This window comes from Halichoerus grypus, chromosome 9 (genome assembly GCF_964656455.1).
Source record: "Halichoerus grypus chromosome 9, mHalGry1.hap1.1, whole genome shotgun sequence".
In the NCBI taxonomy this organism is placed as follows: Eukaryota; Metazoa; Chordata; class Mammalia; order Carnivora; family Phocidae; genus Halichoerus; species Halichoerus grypus.
The window spans coordinates 12,326,712-12,350,356 of record NC_135720.1 but is presented as its reverse complement, the minus strand read 5'-3'; the positions used below and the strand labels follow the sequence as shown (position 1 = coordinate 12,350,356).

At 43.9% G+C, this 23,645-nt stretch overlaps 1 protein-coding gene across 6 annotated transcripts in view; it reads left to right on the top strand.

Annotated features, from left to right (window-relative positions):
• The window catches only part of TIAM2 (TIAM Rac1 associated GEF 2), a 228,988-nt gene that overhangs the window by 67,566 nt on the left and 137,777 nt on the right, over positions 1–23,645 (top strand). For 5 of the 6 annotated variants that reach the window (XM_036112076.2, XM_078054538.1, XM_078054539.1 and 2 more), the window contains one exon: positions 21,053–21,139. The gene's annotated coding sequence lies outside the window, so the exon portion shown is untranslated. Of the gene's footprint in view, positions 1–15,305; positions 15,495–21,052; positions 21,140–23,645 lie in introns of those variants that run through there. The other variant, XM_078054537.1, reaches the window with a different exon arrangement.

Sequence of the window (23,645 nt, the reverse complement as noted above, 5' to 3'; positions counted from 1 at the left end):
AATGAGTAAGTAGCCTAGAGTCACAGTTGCAGGGTTTTATTAACAGTCTACAAACTTGGGGCATCTGGGTGGCTCAGTCGTTAAGCGTCTGCCTTCGGCTCAGGTCATGATCCCAGGGTCCTGGGATTGAGCCCCACATCGGGCTCCCTGCTTGGTGGGAAGCCTGCTTCTCCCTCTCCCCTCTCCCACTCCCCCTGCTTGTGTTCCTGCTCTCATTATCTGTCAAATAAATAAATAAAATCTTAAAAAAAAAAAAAAAACAGTCTACAAACTTACCTGTAAATTTCTTTTAAGCTTCTTTGACTTTGTGCTGTTTGGTAATTACCCAAAAGAGTTCCTTTGCCAGTGTAGAAACATGGATGTTATTGGTGAGTGCTGGAATAAGTTAATGTGAAGTTTGGTACCTCACTTTTCAGAACCAAACCTGAAACGTGTAGTCCAGCTTTTTTTTTTTTTTTTTTTTTTAAAGATTTTATTTATTTGAGAGAGAGAATGAGATAGCATGAGGGGGGGAGGGTCAGAGGGAGAAACAGACTCCCCGCTGAGCAGGGAGCCCGATGCGGGACTCGATCCCGGGACTCCAGGATCATGACCTGAGCCGAAGGCAGTCGCTTAACCAACTGAGCCACCCAGGTGCCCTGTAGTCCAGCTTTTATGGCGCTGGGATGTGCAAACTTCATAGCCCATGTAAAAGCGAATGGTCTCGTAAACATCGCTAAAAGCATAAACCCCTGATAAGTTTATGTATCTGGCTTGCCTGTTCCTTAATTGTGATTGCGACTATATTTTGGGCTGGAATTTGAATATTTGACCTCCTCAGAACTTTCGGTTTGGCCCAGAACCAAATGTAGTATAAGAGCTGGCAGTAGGCCTGCAGGGGAGCGTCTCACTGTGGGATTTTATTACCTTGGCTGAGACTTTGTGTCTTTGTTTCTCCATGGGGGCAAAATGCTTTTGAGTAATTCCAGGTGGAGGCCTGACAGGGTTTGAACATTAAAACTGGGTTACATAATTATACTCCATGGCCCATGTGATTAATAACTTGTGTGCAAGCATATTGAAAATAAACAAGACCTCCTTGTTTTAGGTTATGTATTTATTCTGAGCTCTAGTTACTACTGTAGTGAAGATAAATGTCTCATTTCATCCACCCCCCCCCCCTCGCTGCCTTCTCCCTCTCCTCTCTTCCACCCGCCTCTCCCCTCTCCTCTCCAGAGTAGGATATTGGCAAAATTTATTTTATTCATATAAACACACTGTTAAGCTATTTCTTTCTAGTTTTGCTTATATTCTCACAATGCAAATTCTATAAATAAGCCTGTGGAAATCACTGTTTCTTTTCTTCTTGTCCCTATGTGACCTTTTTTTTTTTTTTTTTTAAGATTTTATTTATTTGTCAGAAAGAGAGAGCACAAGCAGGGGGAGCGGCAGCAGAGGGAGAGGCAGGCTCCCCACTGAGCAAGGAGCCCAATGCGGGGCTCGATCCCAGGACCCTGGGATCATGACCTGAGCCGAAGGCAGACCCTTAACCGACTGAACCACTCAGGCGTCCCAATGACCTTCTTATTTTTAAATTAAAATTTAATTTTAATTTTTAAATTTTTATTTAAAATTTTTATTACAAAAGCAGAACTTTTTATGTTTTCAAGTGTGAATTTATATTTGAAGGAAAATAATGACATATAGTACAAAGGAGGAATGGTGCCTTTTTTGGCAAACTAACTGGTTCCAACTCTGGCCAGGTACAGCCCCTCAAGCCCGTTTGGCAGCCAGTCATGCTGCTAATCTGTGTTAATAACTATCCCTGGTTGCAGGCCGACCCAGTCTAGGTAATCTGGAGGCAAGGTATTTGATGCGTACTGCAAGGCCTGACCTTGCAGTACGGTCTTCAGACCGTAGCATTTGACTCTGGAAAGCCGGGCTGCACTGTGTAGCCACGCCTGAGTAATGGGCCATGCGGAGTGGTCCTGGGCACCCCCACTGCACTGTCGCTCTCGCCTTCCCTCTTTCCGGCCTCCTGCAGGCCACTTTCAGCCTCCCCGTGAAGACACCTCGCAGATTCTAAGCTGAGCCTCTCTGTCAGATTCTTATTTTATTTACATCACGTTTCATATTTGTTGTTTATTGTTTACATCACGTCACCTGTGAGACCGTGAAGGCTTAGAGAATGGGCAGAAATCAGTCTTGCGTGGTTCTGGGCGTGGCCTGCAAGGGCTGCTTCCCGGAGGAGGAGGCGGTGTGTGCCCACACAGATGTTCTGAGGGTTCAACCAGGGAAGCTTGCAGTGGAGGGGCCTCAGTGTTCCAGGGCACTTCTGCAACATATTTCTGGTGTGTCTTATTGTATGGCCTGGCTTTTTTTTTTTTTTTTTTTTAAGTTTTTATTCCTTTGTAATAGGCTTTGATTTCAGAAATGGGAAGCAAGCCCAGCTTTTAACAGTAAACTGAAAGATATTTGGTGAAATTCTTTTTTGATACCTTCCTGATGTCTGTTCCATTGATATAAAGATTTTTTGATTAGTTCTTTACAAGTATTTCTATTTATGGTCTTCCCCACCTGCTGGATGTGCGGGGTTATCAGAAAGGCCCTGCAAATCTCTTCCAGTGCGGTTTCAGCAGTGTAGAGCCCAGTTCGCAGGACCCTGGAGACCCAGTCGGGTTGTGGGGAGCTGGCTCGAGACTCGGCACAGAGTTTACACGCAGCAGGGTCACATCCTGATATTGGAGGTTGCACCCCTCAGTTCTGAAAGACCTCTGGCCATCCCACTGCTGGGATTTCACTGCCATGGGCACCTGAAATTTCCCATCTCTTGCCATGTAGCTTGACCTCTCTCTTCATTAAGACTTGACGGGAAGAAAGAAGAGACTTGGCAGGGATTTCCTGACTTTCTCCATTTCTGGAGCAACCCCCCTCCACTAACAACTGCTCAAGGCATAGGACTCTGTCCACCTTTAACATTTATGGGAAGGGTGGAAGAGGCTTTGACATTTCTGTCTTTCCTTTCTCCTTCCATCATTAGTCTCTCTAGATCACTCTCTAAAATAAATGAATAAAATCTTTTTTTTTTTAAAGAAAAAAAAAAAGAAAAGGGGAAATATAGCACTCTCTCTCCACAGATATGAATTATGCTTTCTCTTGAGGAGACAGAAGTGGTGGCAGTTCATTTGGGTTTTAAATAACATTCTACTTTTTTTCCACTCTGCCATGTTTATTTGTATCTAGGTCCATCTTCATTGTACTAGATCATAGTTTGATGACTGGAACTGAATCTGTTTTCCATTTTTCTCCACGTAACCTTAGTGGTGTCCTTATGCACAATAAACATTCCCCGAATCTTTGTTTAATTCATGAATCTTACATAGGTGAAGACCTTAAATTGAAGGGATTTGACAGAACTGAGCTTTGTATGTAAGTGCCCCATTTTGCAACACTTTGTTAGTTTCTGATAGTTGTCCATAATCTTATGGAATTTATAGATACTTTAGGATTAGGAAGAGGGCTATACATATACTCTGTATCACTTAGGTAATGTCTTGAGGTAATTTTCACCTCACGGTCCCCAGTTATTTTGGATGTGAATGTAATATTTGCTTCCAGTGTCAACAAGTATCTTTATTGATGTTCTGGAGGCAAAAATGGTGCTTAGGGACCCATGCTCAAGATATTAAATATAGCTACATATATTATGAATCACATAGTTACTCTTCTCATTGTAATAGTATAAACGTTTACACTCTTTTTGTTATAGGAACCACTCTCCCGCAATTCTGAGTGCCCATTTGTGGAGAGACCTTTCCAGGACGTCACAGTGGAATTAACTTTATTTTTTTTTTTTTTTTAGTAGTCTCTATGTCCAGCTTGCGGCTCAGACTCACAACCATGAGATCAAGAGTTGCACGCTCTTCTGACTGAGCCAGCCAGGTACCCCTGGAATTAACTTTCTTTTCCCAATTTTTTAAAAAAATACTCTACCAGTGTTATTGGAGAGAAATTATATTTATGTGAAAAAAGATAATGATATTGAAAACCGCTGCTACCGCTACCATTTCTGAGGTTCTGTGGTGTATCACCTCTCTTCTGGGCGCGGGACCCTTAGTGTAGCAGATACCCAGAGTCTGAGCCACATCGTCATGACCCGCTTCCATTTTCAGACACATCTTTGAGGGAGTGTCCGTGTGGTTTCAGATGCACTCGGTGGTGACAGCCTTGTACCTGCTTTCTGCCCTGGTTCTGGTGCTGTGGGAGTCCGCGTGGTGTGCACACAGATCGAGATGGGAGAGTTAACACCCCTGGGCACAGCCTGAAACTGGGAGGGGACAGAAGCCAGTGGACACATGCTTTTGCCTTCTTCCCCCAGGGACATTTCCGGGTGGCATTTGCGTGGCTCCCAGGAGATACTGGCGGAATTGATGCCCTGTTGTGCACAGTATTGGTGACATGCGCTTGGACTGGCTTTTCCTTCTTCCCTGTTTCGCTCTCCTTGTTCTCTCTCTTTCCTTCCTCCTCGGATGACTTCCCACATGAACTGTTTGTACCCATGTCCTCATCTCAGGCTCCGTTTCAGGAACACCCAAACCAAGATAGTGGTAAAATTTGTTCCTTACCATCCTTCGAGTTTAGAGTGAAGTAGAAGAGACATACGTTGATGAGTCACATGGTAAAAATATGCTATCTCCACCTTGAAAAGTTCTGTGAAGGAAGAGGCACCTGTTTCTATGAGAAGCGGACCTGACTTAGCTTTGAGGATCAGGACAGGTAATAATTAGGCTGGAGTGGGGGCAGGAGGAGAGAAGATTCTTTCAAGTCAAGCAAAGGCGTAGTGTGTGCAAAGGTCCTGTGGCAGGAGAGAAGGCTGTAGCATGAGGAGGGAGGAGGAGAGTGCAGAAGGTGAGGCCAGAGAGGCAGGTAAGAGTTGACCATGCAAGACTTTGTCCTCTTAAGATCTTAGTCTTCATCCAAGAGTGCTGGGGAGACCCCAAAGGGGTTTTACAAGGGGATTCAGGGAAGCCAGTTGGGATGCTGTTGCGTTAACCTAGGAGAGCGATGGTGTGGCGGGGTGGCAGGAGAGGAGATGGAGAGAGCCAGATGCACTGGGCAGATACCGAGGAGGAGCAATCAGCAGGCCTTGGAGGTAGGCTGCGGGGTGGGTCGGGGAGGGGGGTGGCTTTCCATTGCCCTGAAACCCCAGGTGGAAGTGGTAGGTAGGCAACCTGGAGCTTGGAGGAGAGAGGTCCGTGCTGGGTGCTTTACACACATTAAGCGTGCAATCACTGCAGCCCTGACTAAGACTGGGGCGGAGGCAGACTTATGTCCGGGACTGCCCTTCCCTCAGAGAGCACTTTCTCTCTCTCTTGACTTCAAACTATCAGCTCCTCTATTCTGGTTCTGTGAGTGAGGAGAACCTGCCTGGTGACTTATATAATCCTTTATAGCCACTGGGAGCTGTTAGTAAACATGTCAGCTGATATTCCATTGTTCAGTTCAAGAGAATCTGAGAATGACTAGCGCTCCAGTCAACTGGAAGCAGATAGCCACCCCTTTGAGGAAACCTGTCAGTCTGTATGAGAGCAGCATGGATTTGCAGATGGTCTTGGTAAAGTAGAGTCCTCTGTGCCTGTTTGAAGTTAGACACCAAAAGAAAATAAGAAATAGATGCACACAAGGAATTACATTGTCAAAGTGTGGAAGAAGTTGATGGCCGATGTGGTTGTACACAGTATTTTCAGCATAGAAGAGAGACCCTGCATGGTAGTACTCGTGTATCACAGCTCAAATATATAAGATAGATATGTGTATTATATATATATATATATATATATATATATATATATATATGAAATATGTAAAAAAATAAAAACAAGTTCAGATGATTTGCTGTGTCCACAGTTTTGAGTCATGATGTAGCTTCCCACCATTACGTAACTAAAGGCAATGGAAATAATGGGATATTGAAGAAATAGATTGTCTTTCCTTTTTTCACCTGTGCCATGAATTTTATCATCCTACGTATCAACTGCACTGTGCTATCTGGACAGCTCCTTCTTTTTAAAGTTGAAATTTGGTTTACTTTGGCTGTTCAAAAAAACAAAACAAAACAAAAAACCTATACTGTATGGTTTGTATTCATTAAGAAAGGTTTCTGGTAAGCATATCCTTCCTGTCTTTAAGGCTGTTCTTCAGGAATTTCTTTATGATGAGTTAAACTGGGAAATGATAAATAACCAAGGGCAAAAGGGCTTAAAGACATGAGGTAAATTAATTGTCTTAGTCTTTTAAAGGAAAATTTATGTTGGGATGATGATGCCCTGAGGAGAGATTGGACTCAGTTCCCAAGAAAGTGCCTTTATTTAAGTGTGTCTTTACTGCTAAGCCTCTGGTTCAGCTTGGGCTTTGAATACATAAGCAATATTTTTTTTTAAAAGTGTGTTTGCGCATTATAGACATGAATAGGTGCACTTTGGCTTCCCAGACAACTTTGGGGCATGTCTCTCTGTGATCTTCATCAAAACGTGGAGACTCTTGGACCAGAAGTCACTTTGGTTTTCCAGATGATAGGAAAAAAGTGGATGGAGCATTTTAGAATGGGTTTATTAGATTAAACTGCTGTATTCCAGAACATGGATTTGTTTATTACGTCATTCACTCATTGAACAGTTATTGCTCATGCAGACTTTTCCATGCCCCATGTTAGGAATGCTGAAGAAAGTCTCCTTGAACAGAGTTTGTGCCCTAGTGAAGCAGATGGGCAAAGAGTTTCTGCAAAGTGTGGTGAGTGCTCTGATAGAGATTTGACCCCAGAGCAGTGATATATCTGAAAGTAAAGATTGTTTATCCCTCATATATGATGTTAGGGACGCTGTCTCAGAAGAGCCATGTGAAGTGGTCTTGGGAGTGAAGAGACATTTGCCATTGAAGCGGAGGGGGGCAGTTTAGCAGGGAGGGAAGGCGTGGAGGCACTGGGGTACATGGTATGCTATGGGCTGCAGGGAGCTGCATCGGGGGCCCGTAGGACAGGAGCTGGGAGGGCCAGTGGAATTTCCTTTGCCACGAAAAGCAGTCTGGGACTTGTAATCATATTGAAAGGCTTCAAACCGGAAGGTAACAGGATCAGACTTGTGCCTTAGAATTTTCCTCTGGCTGCTGTATGGAGGGGAGATGTGTGGACGGAGAAAGGACTAGAAACAGGCAGCAGGAAGCAGTAGAGGCAGGGCTGGGGTCAGCTCCTGCAGGCTGCCGAAGGACAGGGAGGCCCATGTGAAGAAGATAGTGAGGAAGGAGGAGCCTGAGGATTTACTGGCATCTAACTTGATGAGGCAGCCAGCCGCCTGCCTGGGGTAACTGACAGCCTTCTGTCTTGTGACAGTGGCCAGAGAGGTGGCCAGTATCCTGGTTTGGGTACCCAGAACGGGGTTATTTGGGGGCAAGGTAGGGTTGGAAATAATAACTTTAGTTTGGGTCTTCTTGATTTTGAGGGGGCACAGCCAGGAGGTCTGGAAGAGCCATGGAAGCCAGGGATGGAGCCTGGGCTGTCGTGAGCAGTGGTGAAAGCCACAAAGCCACCCAGAAGGGAGGATGTTGAAGGTGGACAGATGCAGACCAAGCTCAGGCTGAGCAACACGGTGGAGATGGGTAGAGGTGTGGGGGAGCTTGGGAGGGAGGCGGGAAGTGGTGGTGGGGGGGGCGGGGAAGTGGAGGAACCCGGTAGAGAACAGGTATGCAAGAAGTTGTGCAGGGAGCATTTCTTAGATTTTGTGACAAATGAAAAGTGTTCCTAGAGAAACGATAGTCAACGGTTAGAATTAAACTCCATATTTCTTATTAGGACCTAAATCGGTTTTCTTTTAGATGCCACTTGTAAGTTGGTTTTTATCATGCTTAAAGTTTGCTGTTCAAGTTGAAACATCACAGGACTTGATAAAAACCCTGTAGGAGATTGCATTATTGTCCATTTTTAGTTGTCTATGGCTCTTTTCCTGTTTCTTATTGACTAAGTAGTGTTAAAGAAGGGCCTGAGACTATAGCCAAGTCGGACTCTATAGAATTGCAATATGTACAGATGTTTCTACTTTGATTTCCTCTGATTAGAAGCCCTGCTTCTCAGAGGGGGCTCTGTGTGCTTAACCTGGATTTACAGAGCCAGAGGGTGAGGCTCGAGGTCACACCCACCGCTGCAGCCGAGGAAAAATTAGAATTGAAGGGCTCCTGTCTCTGTGTAGCAGCTAGCTACCCCACCGCCCCATAATTAAAAGTCTGTCATAGTTCCCACTTCAAACGTAACATTTTCCTACCTGCAGCAGACACCCTCAGAAGAGAATTCCGAGCCTTCCCATAGGGCAGAGTGGGAGTGCTTCCCAACAAATACTCATTAGCTCCTTTCATCCCCAAAGATGAAAGGTCTTTCAGACATCAGTAATCCCCACAAAATCCCTTTGAGTCTGGGAGGTGGAAAATTCACACTGGGAGTGTGAGTCTGGATGGAGAGAGACCTGAAGGTGCTTTTCCCAGAGCCTTAGTGTCATAGTAGATCATCGCTAGGACCAAGATGCTGCATTTGTGATCCACAGGAAGACCCACAGCAAGTATAATACCATACTGATGGTGTTTTTGTGGTCCCAGGTCGTACACAAGTCATATTAATCCATGCTTGACCCATAGGGGATATTATTGTTCATTTGCTGCTCTGGGTACAGGGGTTCCAACCAAAAGATAATTAGTAACAACAGATGTAGTCATGAGTTCCTTTCTGTATCAGAGGTGACTTACTTGGAACGTTAGTCTTTTGTAAAAGAGTGTACTGTGACTTGAAAATATCTGGATAAGGTTTAAGCATATTAATCTTCCCTAATAAATTGAACACAATGATAAGTTTATTTAACATTATTTCTTTTGAAAACAGTGGTTTTTTGAGGACAATAGCTTTTTAAATTATTCTCAATAAGCCTTTCTCTTATATGTTTATTAAGTTCTTCCTAAGGAATGAAGATGCTATTAGTTCCTAAACTATGATTGATGTACTTTCTGTCTTGAGAACAAATCCCAGTACTTACTTAAAATAGTATTAGATTCTCAGTTGTCCATAGAGCTGGGGATGGGGCCATCAGTGTTCATCGCACAAGGGCCTAGGGGAATTTGAGGATGGAGGGGAGGCTGGTAGAGTGGTGAGAGAGAATTGGGTCTCAGAGCAGCTCTGGGTGAGGATGGTGGGGTGCAGGTGCCGCTCTGGGCGAGGATAGTGGGGTGCAGCTGTTATTAATAGTAATTGATTTGGGGTGTGAGGCTTGGGGTGTCAAGTTCCTGCAGTGGTTGAAGAGGCTGAAGGAGGTGGAGCATTCATTCATGGGCCATGAAATGCATATGCTACTGTCCTTTCCTACCTCCTCTCCATTTGCAGCCACTTTCCAATTGAAGATTTAATTTTTCATCCTTATGAAATACCTATTAAAATACCCTTGGGAAATATGTTGCAAATTCCATGCTGAAGTAATTACAATTAAAGGTCTGAAATACTTTCAATCTAGGGAAATTCTGTGGTTATAGTTGTTTAGGGAGGCACAAGGAGGTTAGATGTAGTAAGTAATTTGATGCTAGTTGATGTGGACTCTGATTTGGTCCCGAGAGAGGGTGGAGATTGGATGCTGAATGGACAGCCATGGGGAGAGCAAACTCCCGAACACGTAACATAGCAACACCTTCAGTTACATCCAGCTACCGAGTATTTAAAATTCCCCCCAGTTCTTTTAATTTTGCATACACAGAGTTCACGTTTAATACATTTGCCATAACATTTGCTGATTTCTCAACAATTCCCATAGTAAATTGGGCTTGAAGAACAGGAAGCTGCTTATTCTGTAAACTCCTTAAGCATGCTGCGTACCTTTCTTAGTTGGCAGATAATTTATTTTTAAAGAACAACAATCCTGGGGCTCCTGGCTGGCTCATTTGGTAGACAGTGCGACTCTCGATCTCAGGGTCATGGGTTTGAGCCCCAAGTTGGATGTAGCATTACATTAAAATTTTTAAAAAAAATCCCACAACAATCGTATAGGCTTAGCCTTACACTAAACTCAGATATAGCCCTGTGGTAGATAGCCTGACCCTTCAGAAGGCTCCCATGCTTTTCTGTCATTAGAGAAGGCTTCAATGACCTAATTAATTATTATTTTAGAATATTATGAAAATAGTTCTAGAACATTGTGATAGATACGGAAACACAACAGTTTCTGAATCTGACTGTGCGGGTTTCTCAATTTACATTTTCCTTTTAACTTATAATTTACCTACCTACTCAGTTCCTAAAGAAATATTTTTTAAAAAATGTTTTACAGTATTTGTTAGTAACGGAGGCTAACCTTGGCATTACTGAGTCATCTTGGTAGCCTTGTGCTAGTTAAAAATAAGTCAGAGTTTTTATTAGGACTGCTCACTGTGGAAGAAAGCCTGCATTTATTTCTGCTTTACAGAAACCAGGACAAGAAGAGAGAACGAACATTTATTGTCTAACCTTTATTAACTTGGACCAGGCCCTATGGCAGGTAATTTAAAGATTTTTTTTTTTCTCATTTTGTTTTCACAACAGTCTGGAAGGTGGATGTGATCCTTTCTATTTTGCGTGGAGGGAAATGAGGTTTAGAGACGTGGGTGAATGACTAAGGGGCAGGTCCCGACTTTGTCCCTAACCTCTCACCGTACACTCCAGCATTCTTAAGACTGAGCTCTTTTCTCTTTTGCAAGCACACTCTGGGATTTCCAGTTTATTTGCATCGTTACGAACTCCTTTCAATTAATGGTCCTTCAGTACAGATGGATGGTGCTGGTCTGGTGTCGGCAGGAGGGGCCCACCGATGCTGGCACGTGACTTCTCTCAAAGTTGTCTTCTAATGACTACAGCCCAAGTGACAGCTCAGACTCCGGGGGTGTCTGTCGTGGGCCGTCCTGATCTGCTTCCCCGCCTGCACTCACTTCACCTGGTGCAGCATCACACTCCATGCTTGTCCATGTCCTCTGGGCCTCAGGTCCTGGTCTCTCTGTCCTTTGTCTGTGCTGTCCCCCTCTCCTTTTTTTTTTTTTTTTATTTATTTATTTGAGAGAGAGAGAGAGAGAATGAGAGACAGAGAGCATGTGAGGGAAGAGGGTCAGAGGGAGAAGCAGACCCCCCACTGAGCAGGGAGCCGGGTGCGGGACTCGATCCCAGGACTCCAGGATCATGACCTGAGCCGAAGGCAGTTGCTTAACCAACTGAGCCACCCAGGCGTCCCTGTCCCCCTCTCCTTATAAGAATGCATGGCCTCCCTGCTTCCTCACGTCAAGGCCGGGTCCACCAGCAAGGCCGCCCTGCTCTGCCCTGAGCCTGGCGTTAATCTTGTCCTGGTCTGAACTCCCAGCCCATTGCTGCCTGGCGTTCTGTATGCTCCAGAGGCTGTCACCCTGGACCATCTTTCTGGATCCCAGCCTGCTCTTGTATACGGATGTAGGATCTGCCTTCATCTCTGGAAATGGATTCCCTGCATCCTCCAAACCTTTGTTTATTTATTTATTTTTTTAGAGATTTTATTTACTTATTTATTTGAGAGAGCGAGCGAGCATGAGCAAGGGGGAGAAAGAGAATCAGGCTCCCCTGCTAAGCAAGGAGCCCGACAGGGGGTTTGTTCCCAGGATCCCAGGATCCTGACCTCAGCCAAAGGCAGATGCTTAACCAACTGAGCCACCCAGGTGTCCCTCCTTCAAACCCTTTAAAAAATTATGTAGTTTGTTTCATTCTAGAGATTGAGGTTTTCTTGTAAGTATGTTTTGTTTTCTTCTCTTTTTAAGCTGGATCCAAACTACATTCTCCTCTAGTTTCGGTTGATAATCTTAGTGGCATTGCTGTTGAAGATGTCTGTTTTGGATAGATTCAATGCATTTTTTTTTTTTTTAAACCAAGGGAAGTTTCTGGCATTCTTTTTCACAGCACCAGCTTGCTCTCACCCCGATGGCTGATTTGCCTTGCCTCTTTATATAATTTATAACGTCTTTGCTGTCTTTCCTCCCCTACTAGCCCTAGGCCCTTCGATAAGTGGTGCTGTGCCTGATTCATTCTTACATCATGTGTTCACAGTGCCCAGCATAGCACCTTGCTGTTAACAGGGACTTAAATGTTACTCAGTGTAAAATGGGCTACTCGTCACCTACAGTTAATCCACCTGAAGGTTCGGGTGTACCTAGTGTCAAGCTGTAGGTTGAATTTTTATGGGTCCTAGGATTTGCTTTGTTTAAAAAGTTCCCGATGTCGGTTTGCTCCTTGGGTCATGAAGTGAAGCAGCGATAGCCGCGTGATCACCGGAATGCCAACATGGGCTGCTTTCTGTAAAATTAATTGAATCAAAAGCCAAAACAGTGTTCTGGCAAGTGTTTCTCTCACCTTCCAGAAAGACGTCATTATCTGTACTGTGGCTATCAGTTTCGTATTGGTTAGCATTGTTCAAAACCTTATCTCTGATTTCCATACCGCTGACACGGGAGCCACAGGGGCCTTCTCTGTGAGCGGCTACTTTTTATCTCGCTTGTATTGTTCGTCAGTGGGAGGACATTAGAACATCTGTGAAGGGTGTTTAAAGGAGAATTTACTACAAACGTCACCAATTCTTTATTTTCAGAAGTAAAAGAATACACTTTGCGGGCAAGGATGTATAGGCACAAGTGTCCTCTTTCCTAAATATTTCACTTTGAGCAGAAATGTTAGGTAAAAACAACGTGGTCTCTTCAAGTGTCAAGTATGTTTCCTTTAAGTTACAGTGACATCAAGTGCTGTGAATTATGTTGCTATAAAAATAGCATCTGAAATAATGTTTCACACCCTGACCAACATCCCCCAGCCTTGGGATGAACCTGTGAGATGTCACCAGGGTAACAGTTAAAGCAGTCAAAATGAACCTTGCTCGGGGAGAACTTGATGCTTTTTCTGGTGGGTTCTATAGCATGAACTTTCTCAGTTAAGTTCATGACTTTGAAATCATTGTTTCCTGGAGGTCTACAGGGAGGGGGCCAGTCTGAAAATACTTTTTTGTCCATTGAGGTATTAGCTTGTGCTCTGTCTCTAGGGAGGAAAAGTGTGGCAGCTCCAGAAAGTTTAGGAGGATGAAATATTTTAGTCACCTGCAGTAGCCCGTGTGGCAGTGTAGAGTGTTAGAGCACGTGGGAACAAATCTTTCCAGGGTTTACTGAAATCCAAGGGTTCTTGCTTGAATCACCTGCCACGGAAGGTTGAAATCATTTGCATCACTATTTGATCATTCCTTCCTTTCTTCCTTCCTTCCCTCATTCTCCCCCATATAGTCATTTAACAGTTATTTACTTGCAAGGCACTGTGAAAGGGATCATTGGTTACACTGTCTATATAAACAAATCTTCTGGAAAAAACCCCACAAATATCTTTTGTATAATACGCCCCTTTTCAGCAGTTATGTCTAGGCTTGGAATGAGGTAAAGTTCTGGCTCATTCAAGCTCTATGGCAAAGGTAGGTGACCCCGATTCATTATTTCCTGTGGTCCACTCGCACAGCGTGGGAGGCATGCCGTCAGCCTTGCTCTGGACCTTTTCGGCTTCCCAGGGCCATTCATTCCACAGGTATTCAGTGAAGGGTGTTTAATGAGAGGTTCCCTGTGGATGGCTCAGGATCTGGAACTGATTTGAACATACTTCTTGATACAAAAGTGGTTGATGAATTAGTTTTATAGGTGCATTTCAGATGCCTGCCCTTTGAAGGGATGTACAAATGTTTCCTGCTTTAAGGTCAGTAGGCCCTTTCAGTTTTCCCCCCTTTTGCTGAAGGAGCACTTGAATCCATATTGTAGGTAGGATACCTTCTCCTTGTGTGCTGTCGCTTGCCATTTTTAGAGGCTATCGTATGGTGCTAATTTGCTAATTTAAGTTTTTCGATGGTACCTCATTTGATTGCATTTATTCTTTTATCCCTATGCTTCTTCAGTTACTGAATGAAAAGGAAGACTCCCCTCACTCTAAGGATGGGGGGTAGAGGAAATGATAATATTGCACCAATGTAAGCTGTCTGTGTAAAGAATAAATGGATAGAATTTCCTTCAGTAGTTTCTTTAGCTGTTCATGTGGGGTGTTTTGCCTGTTGTGCTTAGAGAGAGAGCCTTGTTATGCTTAGAGCTTGTGTTGGTCAAACTAAACAGGTGCAAGAATATGATAGATGGAGAGACATCTAAGAAGACAGTTAACTGTGGGAGGTACTGCTTCATTTTTAACAATTCCTGCCCCCCCAAGCATCCTGTTATGTTTGTTTATGAATCTTCCTTTTTTTTTTAATTAAAGTTTTTTATTTAAGTGATCTCTGCACTCAATGTGGGGCTCGAACTCATGACCCCAGTATCGAGAGTCACACGCTCTTCTGACTGAGCCAGCCAGGAATCCCATGAATCTTCCTTTCGGAAAATTTTATTTATTTATTTATTTGTTTGTTTGTTTGTTTGTTTATTTCAGTGAGAGAGAGAGAGTGCAGGGGGGAGGGGTAAAGGAAGAGGGAGAGAGAAATGCAAGCGGACTCCAAGCTGAGTGTGGGGCCCGACACGGGACTTGATCCCACGACCCTGAGATCATGACCTGAGACGAAACCAAGAATTGGATGCTTAACCGACTGTGCCACCCAGGTGCCCCTCTCTCCTCTCTTTAAATGGATGCTAGGTATGGTGATGGGATGGTTCTGAGTGTTGACGGGGCTAGAAGAAAGGGTAGAAATGGGCAGGACAGTTGTCTCCCAGGGGAGAAGAGGGGGAAAGCAGGTGTTTCCTGCCATGATCCTCCAGGTGGTCTCCTGGCCACACACAGTTTTAAGTGTCTTACGTATGAGGAGATTGCCTGGCTCCTGTCTGTTTTCTGTGGGCCTAGCACTGTGTTTTAAAGTGGGTGCAAGCCTCCCCGAACGCTTCACGTGTGAGTGTGGTGCATAGATGCCGTGGTTTTGGAAGTGCTAAGGATTCTTGTACCGCCATAATGTACTAAAGAAGGTCCTCCCCACCATTCCTGGAGTTCTGTCAGTCAACTGGAGGAGGGTCATCCTCAGTCTGGAAGCCAAAGTTCAGTGATGGCTTTAACACATCAATGCTGGGGCGGTTTCTTTTGTCCTGGCACGGGATGGAATAGGATCCTTAGTGTCTTTGCTTGTGTTGGAAAATACGGTGATGAGTGTCAGGTAAACATAGGGATTGAGGAAACCAAAGATGATGCCAGGTGTACGCTCCCTCAGGGCTTCAGGTGAAGGACTCCGAGAAAGCCAGATGGAAATGTGTGGCCTTTTCTGACCTGCCTGTGGAAATCCTGTCGTGTCAAGTCTGCTGTGCTCCTATAGGTTGAAGCCGACTCAAGGGAGGGGGCATAGACTGGTCCACCCTCCTCCGTAGGACCAGTGTCAAAGAATATGTGGACATGTTTTAAAACGTTGATGGAATCCTCGTGGAGAAAGATCCCTTCTGTTGTATCGGGACAGTGAGTCCAGGTAATTTTTGTGATGTGGGCATTATTATTGAATTTGGGTCTGTCTTGATGGCTGGGCTTGGGGCCACTCCTCTGTGCTTCCACAGTACCTTACCCCTCTGGACCCTGTTGTCCCCACAATGTTCTGTGACCCTGGCTTATTTGTTTATAGGCTCTCGGTCAACATCCTATTCCCAGCACTTAGCCTAGTGCCTTGAACATAATAGACGTTCAACAAATACTCCCTGAATTGACCTTAATTAACTTAGTAAATGTCCTGCACATCCGGGACTCAGGTCAACTTTTGCGTCCTTGAATTTTGTCCCTGGATACATGAACTTTGTGGGAATCCTAGGGAAGGCTTATTCTAAACAGAAACCAGCCTATGGAATACAGTGGCCCAAATGGATACGCCCCGTCCTGCTTCCAGCTGCTCATTGAGGGCCCCCCCCCCCCCCCGGCCCGGTGTTTCACATGAGCCATTTTATAAATAACAAGGACCTTGCTGGCACTTGGTTCGTGCTAAGCAGTAAATGTATGCTACCTGTGGATAGAAGTCTGCCGTTTGGGGAGGATAGACTGAAACTTCTATTTTCATTTTAATTAGTCATCCCTTTGTCATGAATGGTGGATTCTGTAACATTCTATTGTCTACCGGGTGACTGTCCCGTCTCTTTCTGTTAAGGGCGGCATCTGATTCCAGTAGAGTGCACTGTGCAGGAACAAGGTGCGAGTTTCAGCATGAGAGGCGGGTGCGCTCGTCCCATCATGAAGGCAGTCTTACCTCCTGCCTGGGAGTGAGAGCCACAGAGGGTTTGTCCGTTATGTCTCGGAAGTCTCTATGGGCTGAGAGACTGCGATGATAATAATCCACCTGTGAATGGAGGTCTGGTGGGGGGGCTCTGTCAGATGGCAGAGACCCGGCTCCTGTGAGGGGTTAATGGAGTTGAATTTCTTGCTCCTGGAAAACTTCCCAGTATCTTGTTTTACTACAAACATTGAGTCGCTGAATTGATAAGCGGCCTAGCTGATAGCAAGACTAGAGTAAACCCAGAAATTTTAAAACATTTTTTTTTAAATTCAGAGAGATGGTGGTTACGGAGGAGATTTAATTTGAAGAAGGTGTGAATTGTGGAAATTTCTCGGTGAGAAATGCATTCTTTTTAGGTAGTTGGGTCGGGGAGCCTATTTTAAGGACATGGGTTAAGGAGTAGTAACTATCTTTGTCTTCCCCACCAGTTTCAGTGCTGGTCATTGCACTGATGGCTGCAGGCTCTCACACTCTTGTTGCTCAGCAGTGAAAGTTTTATAAACACTGGACACTGTGACTTAGCCCAGGGCTTGACAATAAGCTTGTAGTTTGATTAATGTGGTAGCTTTCTTAGGTGTGGCCTTCCTTTAACTATGATGTGGCTGAAGGTCCAATTATATTCAGCTTTCAGGGAAGACTAAAAGGGTAGTATCTTTGTAAAACATTGTAAAAGTGAACAGCTTTTCATCACAAATATCAAGGGAGAAAAATGTCAGATCAGTTCATGTTAGATTAAATTGATGTCATGGTGACAAGTCGGCAGGCGGCTCCCGGGCCCCAGGACTGGCTGGCATTCATGAGTGCAATCTGTTGATTGATGTCTCTGTCCGCACGTGCCTGTATACTGTTACGGATACGACACACTCTTTGTATAACTGAAATCGTAAACTTGCTAGAGTTTTACTGTAGATGTAGGTTACCTAGCATGCCTTGCAGCTCATGCACTTCACTACACAAAGGGCCCCGTTAGGTCTTCTGTAGTCACAGGATATTGCAGTACCTGTCCCGTTGTTAACTCACCTTAAAATATGGCATCAGTTAGTAGCTGAAACCCATTTACACTATTTTTTCTTAAAGTTTTTATTTAAGTAATCTCTACACCCAACGTGGGGCTTGAACTCATGACCCCGAGATCAAGAATCACATGCTCTCTGCCTGAGCCAACCAGGTGCCCCAAACCCATCTATGCTACTAAGAAAATATCCACCTGTTGAAAATGGGTTGCAGTCCATCCTACCAGATGGAAATTAATTGTTCATGTGGCCTTGGAATTCATATGGAAGTGGAAAAGGCCACAAAGAAGACATGGGGATCCAAGAAATCTTGGCAACCACTAATTTGTCACAGTGACAAAACCATGTCATCGGTTCTGGGAACATAGCTGAGCGAGTTCGGCGATCTGAGTTTGGGTCCTCATTCTTGCCCACGGTCTGTGTGACAGCTCTAATTTGTCCTCACGGGCCTCATGTTCTTCGTCTGCAAAACGAACAAGGTTGAAGTCAATGTGCCTCAAACATTCTGTAACCCTGCCTAAAATTATTTTAATCCAAAATGATTAGTAGTTCTAGGAACCAGGATTCTCCAGAGAAGCAAAACCAATAGGAGCCTGCCTGTCTTCCTACCTACCCACCGTCCTCCCCAAGGAGAGATTTTAAGGAATTGTTGCATGTGATTGTGGGGGCTAGCAGGTCCCAAATCCATAGGTCCAGCCAGCAGCGTGGAAACTCAGGCTGCAGTTGACATTGCCATCTTGAGTCTAAATTCTGCACGGTTGAAGACTGGACACTCAGGCAGGGTTTCTCTTTTGCAGTCTGGAGGCAGAATTGCGTCTTCAGGAAGCTTCAGCCTTGGCTCTCTAGGCCTTCAGCTGATTGGATGGGGCCCACCCACATGGAGGGCAATCTGCTTTACTCAGAGTCTCCCGATTTAATGTGAATCACATCTGAAACAATACCTTTATGGCAATGCCTAGACGGGCATCAGTTCATCCACCAGTCTATGTCATATATTTATTAAGCACCCAGGTGTAAGACACTTTGCTAGACGTCAGGAAAGCAAAGGTAGGATGAGCCCTTCACTTGGAAAGCAATCAGAATCTGTTTAAGGAGACAGACAAGTGAGAAAGAAATCACGGCACGCCATTGCCTAAATTTGATCGAGCGGTGAGGGCAATGAGGGAGGGATAGAGCCTCAGGGCTTGGTGGAGGCCGGGGGAGGTACGAGGTCGGGGAAGGCTTCACGGAAGAGGGGACACTTAAGTTTGGTCATTTTTTTTTTTTTTAAAGATTTTATTTATTTGAAAGAGAGAGCGAGCACAAGCAGGGGGAGAGGCAGAGGGAGAGAGAAAGGGAGAAGCAGTCTGTCTGCTGAGCAGGGAGCCCGACATGGGGCTCAATCCCAGGACCCCGAGATCATCACCTGAGCTGAAGGCAGACCCTTAACCAACTGAGCCACCCAGGCGCCGCTTAACTTGGGTCTTGAGGGGCAATTAGGAGTTAGTTCTCCAAGGAGGCATTCCTAGCAGGGCAGGTATGTGCAAAGGCCTGGAGAATAAAAAAACTCCCATTCATGAAATGGCAGGGTATTCAGAATTAATGTATGGAAACTTCTGTCACATAATAGGTACTGGAGACTCAATATCTGTTATTATCGTTGGGAAAGTTTAAATGCAGCAGATCTTATATTTTATAATTTCTTGATTAGTAAATAACCATCTATTAGGCCATCAGCAAAATAGGACAATTCTTGGCTTTTAAAAATTGTCAGTGTAATCTATTTAGATAGAAGCCACTGATTGTTCAATTTTCCATTCTTACCATTTAAAAATATTTTCTTAAAAGAATATTTTCTTGTCCATACTGGGTTAATTCCAAAATGAATTAAAAATTTGGGGTGCCTGGCTTGCTCTGTTGGTAGAGTGTGCAACTCTTGATCTCAGGGTTGTGAGTTTGAGTTCCACAATGGGCATAGAAATTACTTAAAAGAAAATAAAAATTAAAGGAAATTATATCTATATAGGATAAGAGGCAGGCATTCTTTATTTTTTCTAATATTTATTTAAAATCTTAAATTTATTTTAAGCAAGGGGTGGGGAGGTGGGGCAGAGGAGAGAGAATCCTTAAATAGGCTCCCTGCTGAGCACAGAGCCTGACGCAGGGCTCCATCCCAGGACCCTGGATCGTGACCTGAGCTGAAATCAAGAGTCAGCCACTTAACCGACTGAGCCAACCAGGTGCCCCAATGAGGCAGGCATTCTTGACCAAATATTTCATGTTTCTAAAAATTTTCTCTGGACCAATTATATCACCTTGGGCAAGTCAGCGTACCTCTTTTAGTTTTAAATTCTCACCTAAAGAGAGAGAGCTTGGGCTGGTTTTTAAAGGTCCACCCATAGAATAGTCTGTGAATCTATATAAATGAAAATTATTATCTCTTCTGTGTCAAGTTATATAGGTGTATTTCTGTAGTATGAATCATTGTGATAACCACACCTTTCCCAATAGCAGCTATTTATAATGAAAGTACTTTATTGCCACTTCGATTGAGCATTTCATGTTTCAGCCAGTTAATTGAATATTTTATGCGTGTTATCCCATTAAGTACTTGGAATAACCCTGCAAAGCAGATAATATTTCTGCTTCATAGTTGGAGAAACCAGAGGCTCAGACAATTTAAATAATCAGGCTGGGCTCGCTCAGGTGGTAATGGGGAAGCTGAGGGGTTGAACCCCAATCTTTTGGCTCCGAAGCCTGCATTCTTTATCAAGGCTGTAACCCACAGTACACAATTATTACCATAAAGTAGTATTTTATGTACATAGCCGAGGTGAAATGTCTTATAAAAAGACAAGTCTCAGTCTCTGAAAGCAATCTGTTTAACATTTTTAAAAATGAAAGAAAAGGGAGGTACTTTCTGGTATGTTGACTAATGGGGCCACGAATTTTAATATGTCACTGGGCAGCGCATCAAACAACGGAAGAAGGTATTGTTCTCCATAATATGAGAGGACCCAGAAACCACCTGCTTCATAAGTAATGCAACTCGTTCTTTGACTCAACCCACTTGTATATGGATTCTGCCCCACAGTCTGTGATAACTGCCTCTGCCACCCTGGTTCTTATTAGGGTCTTGGCTGGTCCCTCTGCCCGGCAGATCATTTCCTTCAAAGTAGCACTGGGATCTCAGCCTTGTTGGCCATCTCTGAGAGTCATTTCCTGACCTTCCAATTTAAAGTAGCCACTTGTCCAAACTCACTATCTCATCATCCCTGTTTAGGTGTCTACATTGCACATATTGCTGTAGGATATTTTTGTTTCTTGTGTTGTTTTGACTGCTTTCTCCCGCTTGAATGAAGTTCATTTCATTGAGAGCAGAGACCTTCTCTTTTACTCACTACTCTACTCCCAGCCCTGGCGCTGTGGCTTGATCACACTAGGCTTTGTCTGGTTGTCTAATCCTCCATCTATTTGTCTATTTCTTCTCCTCTGTCTGTTCTTTCTCCCTCTTTTCTTCCCCCGCTCCATATATCTATCTGTAAAATGGCTTGGCTATGTGGTTAGAGTAAATCTGCTTCTCCGTTTAGGATGTGGGGAGGACCCTCATATTTCCTTTATAGTTAACCACTTTAACTTCTGATTTTTTTTTTTTTTTAGTTGCTCCCTTTTTGAATCAAGCCCAAGATACAGCACAATGTTGAAAAACTGAGCTTTAATTACAAAAGTATAATAAAAAAAATGGTTTCTTATCACCTTCTTGTTTTCTTTTGCCAGGGCTGTGTGCTTGAATTACCCCTTCAGCCAGCTCGTTCTGGATGAATGAATGAAGAACACTTAAGTGTTATTCCCCTGCCTCTAGGGGTAAGTTTAAGGCACTTGTGCATCTCAGAGGTGTTAATGTATGTCAGTTGTGTGTCTGTTTCCCATGTAACTCTGTTAACTGCTCTTTGTATATGGACCTGGGTGGGGAAAGCCACAGTGGATTCCTCAGGTTCGGGCTGGAAGTTGAATTTCCTGTGGGCAGTGGGGCACCATATCTGAATGGCTTATTATAAACGCGCTGTAATTTGATGTGCTGGATGATCCTCTCTCTGTGGAATATGGTACACCCATCCTCTCTGGGAACTCAGCTGGGGAAGTCGCAGCTTGGCAAACGTTCATGTCCGTCTCTTTATGTACCAAATACTGATAGAGCACATGCTCGAGCTCCAAACAGTACATCCTGCTGAAGAACAGATCTATCATTTCTAGCTGGGGTTGTAAGCTCAGGTAAGCTCAGGACACTTGGACATTAAGAAGCCCCTGAGGAAAGGTAAGGTTCCGATTATATTAAGGCTGTTTCCTTCGGATGGAGGTGTTTTACTAGTCGATGTCTCGGTGTTTCAGTTTAAGTACTAAAGCAGAGAGCGGAAGAGTTCCCAAAGCAGTGTTTGGAATGGTTGCAAGTCATTCCCTGGAAATGTTTGCAGTGTCTGCAGTTCACGCTTGCAATGCAGAGGCTCACAGACACTAGCATCACTTCCCAGGTGGCACTTTGTCCCATCTTTCCAGTGCTGCTTCACGCCCTTTGGATCTCAATTCAGGGTGCTGCCTCTGAGAGACCCATCTCTGTCTACCCAACCTAAAGTGGCCGCCCATTTTAATTCTCTGCAAAGTGCTGTCGTCCTACCTGATAGTTTTCTCCCCTGTGTATTTATCAGCCTGCTGTTCAGCCTTACTGTCCCTGGAGCAGAAATTCTGTATGGTCCGAACACTTGTCTGTCTGTCCTCCCGAAGCTCCACAGCCCGGAACAGTGTCTAGAGCACAGTGGGTATTTTTGGACTGAATATATAATGAGTTCAACAGTTGGCACTAGAGGAGATTTTGGAGATTCAGTTTGTCTATCTAGTAGCTGTTTCTAAATGTGAATTATTCTCTCACCGAATTATCAGGTTTAACATGATCTTACATGTAAAGAGGAAGTTTTGTAATGTTTTGGGTTTATTTGCAAAGAGAGCACTTATTAAAGTTAGAAATTTTGATGATAATTGGTAACTTTTGTGTTGGTTGACCGTTATATCATCTACATTAGAACATTTAAAAGGAATTTCTGATTAGCCTTGGTGACTGTTTTATTTAGGCTTTAATGAAGTTCGGATACCATGACTGAAACACACCTATTTGGAAAGCATAAAAGTTAGATTTTTTTTGGAGTCAGATTGCCTGAGTTGTTTGAATACTGTCTGACATTTCCTGGTTCAGTGACCTGGGGCAGGTTATTTAAGCTTTGGTACCTCATTTTCTTATTACCCTCTAAAATGAGGGTAATAAGACATTTTCCTCATGGAGTTGAGGATGTTAGTATGTATATGTGTTATATAAATTTCTGCTATTTTATTTAGTATATAACTCAGAATTTTATATATTAAATGTATCTGCTAGGTTTAAAAGTAATATATTTGGATACTGTTCATAAAGTGGAGATAAGACTGAGCATTTGCTTTTGCGTTACATGGATGAAAACAGGCCATTCCCCAAAGTCACCAGAAAGAAAGGCTTGCTTATAATTATTAATAATTTTAATTAGTTGTCATAGTGATTAAACACAGATATGCCATTTTCTATATGTATGACAATATTGTTGTTTCTTTGGTATCAGACAGACTTGGTTTGGGTTTTCTAGTTATGCTTGTTTTGTGACTGTCAGCACATTACTTGGCTTTGCTTAGCCTCAGTTTCTCCATCTGCAAAGTAGTGCTGATAATACAAATCAAAGAGGATTACTGTGAGAATTAAATATGAAAATACATGTAACAGTCCTGGCACAGGGCTTCATGATTTTTCGTTTCCTTCTTTCTTTCTTTCTAGACCTTAGATCTAAGAAGGATATTAATATCTGGGCAGCAATGACCATGGTTAGGAGTGTTTGGAAATAGTGTCCCATTTGTAATGGTAAAGGAGATAGAATATTTAGCATAGAAAGTAGTAAGCTTAGTGAGGAGCATGATGCTGCTCTTGAGAGCGAGTCCTGTGAGCAGGGAGCAGGGGCGATGAGACGCGAGGACCAATGAGTAGAACGAAACCTAGGAGCTGGGGGGAATTGGGGGGGGGGGTGTCCCTGCACAGATGTGGGTCCAGAGGCTGCTGGGCTGCAGATCAAGATTCCCGGAGAAGGGATTTCTCTGCTTCCCAGGAAGGAGGCTGCCGTGGCTGGTGTGGCCCATTACAACCCCCCTAATGTAGAAGCAGCCCCCTGTCTGAAATCCCGTGTGCGCATCTGGTTGTCTTGGCCAAACTGATTGTGTGGAGATGTATGTCCCTAGAGACCCAGGATTTAGCTTTCCAAAGTCAGGAAGTTGGGACTGCTGATTGCTTGCTTTTAAATAA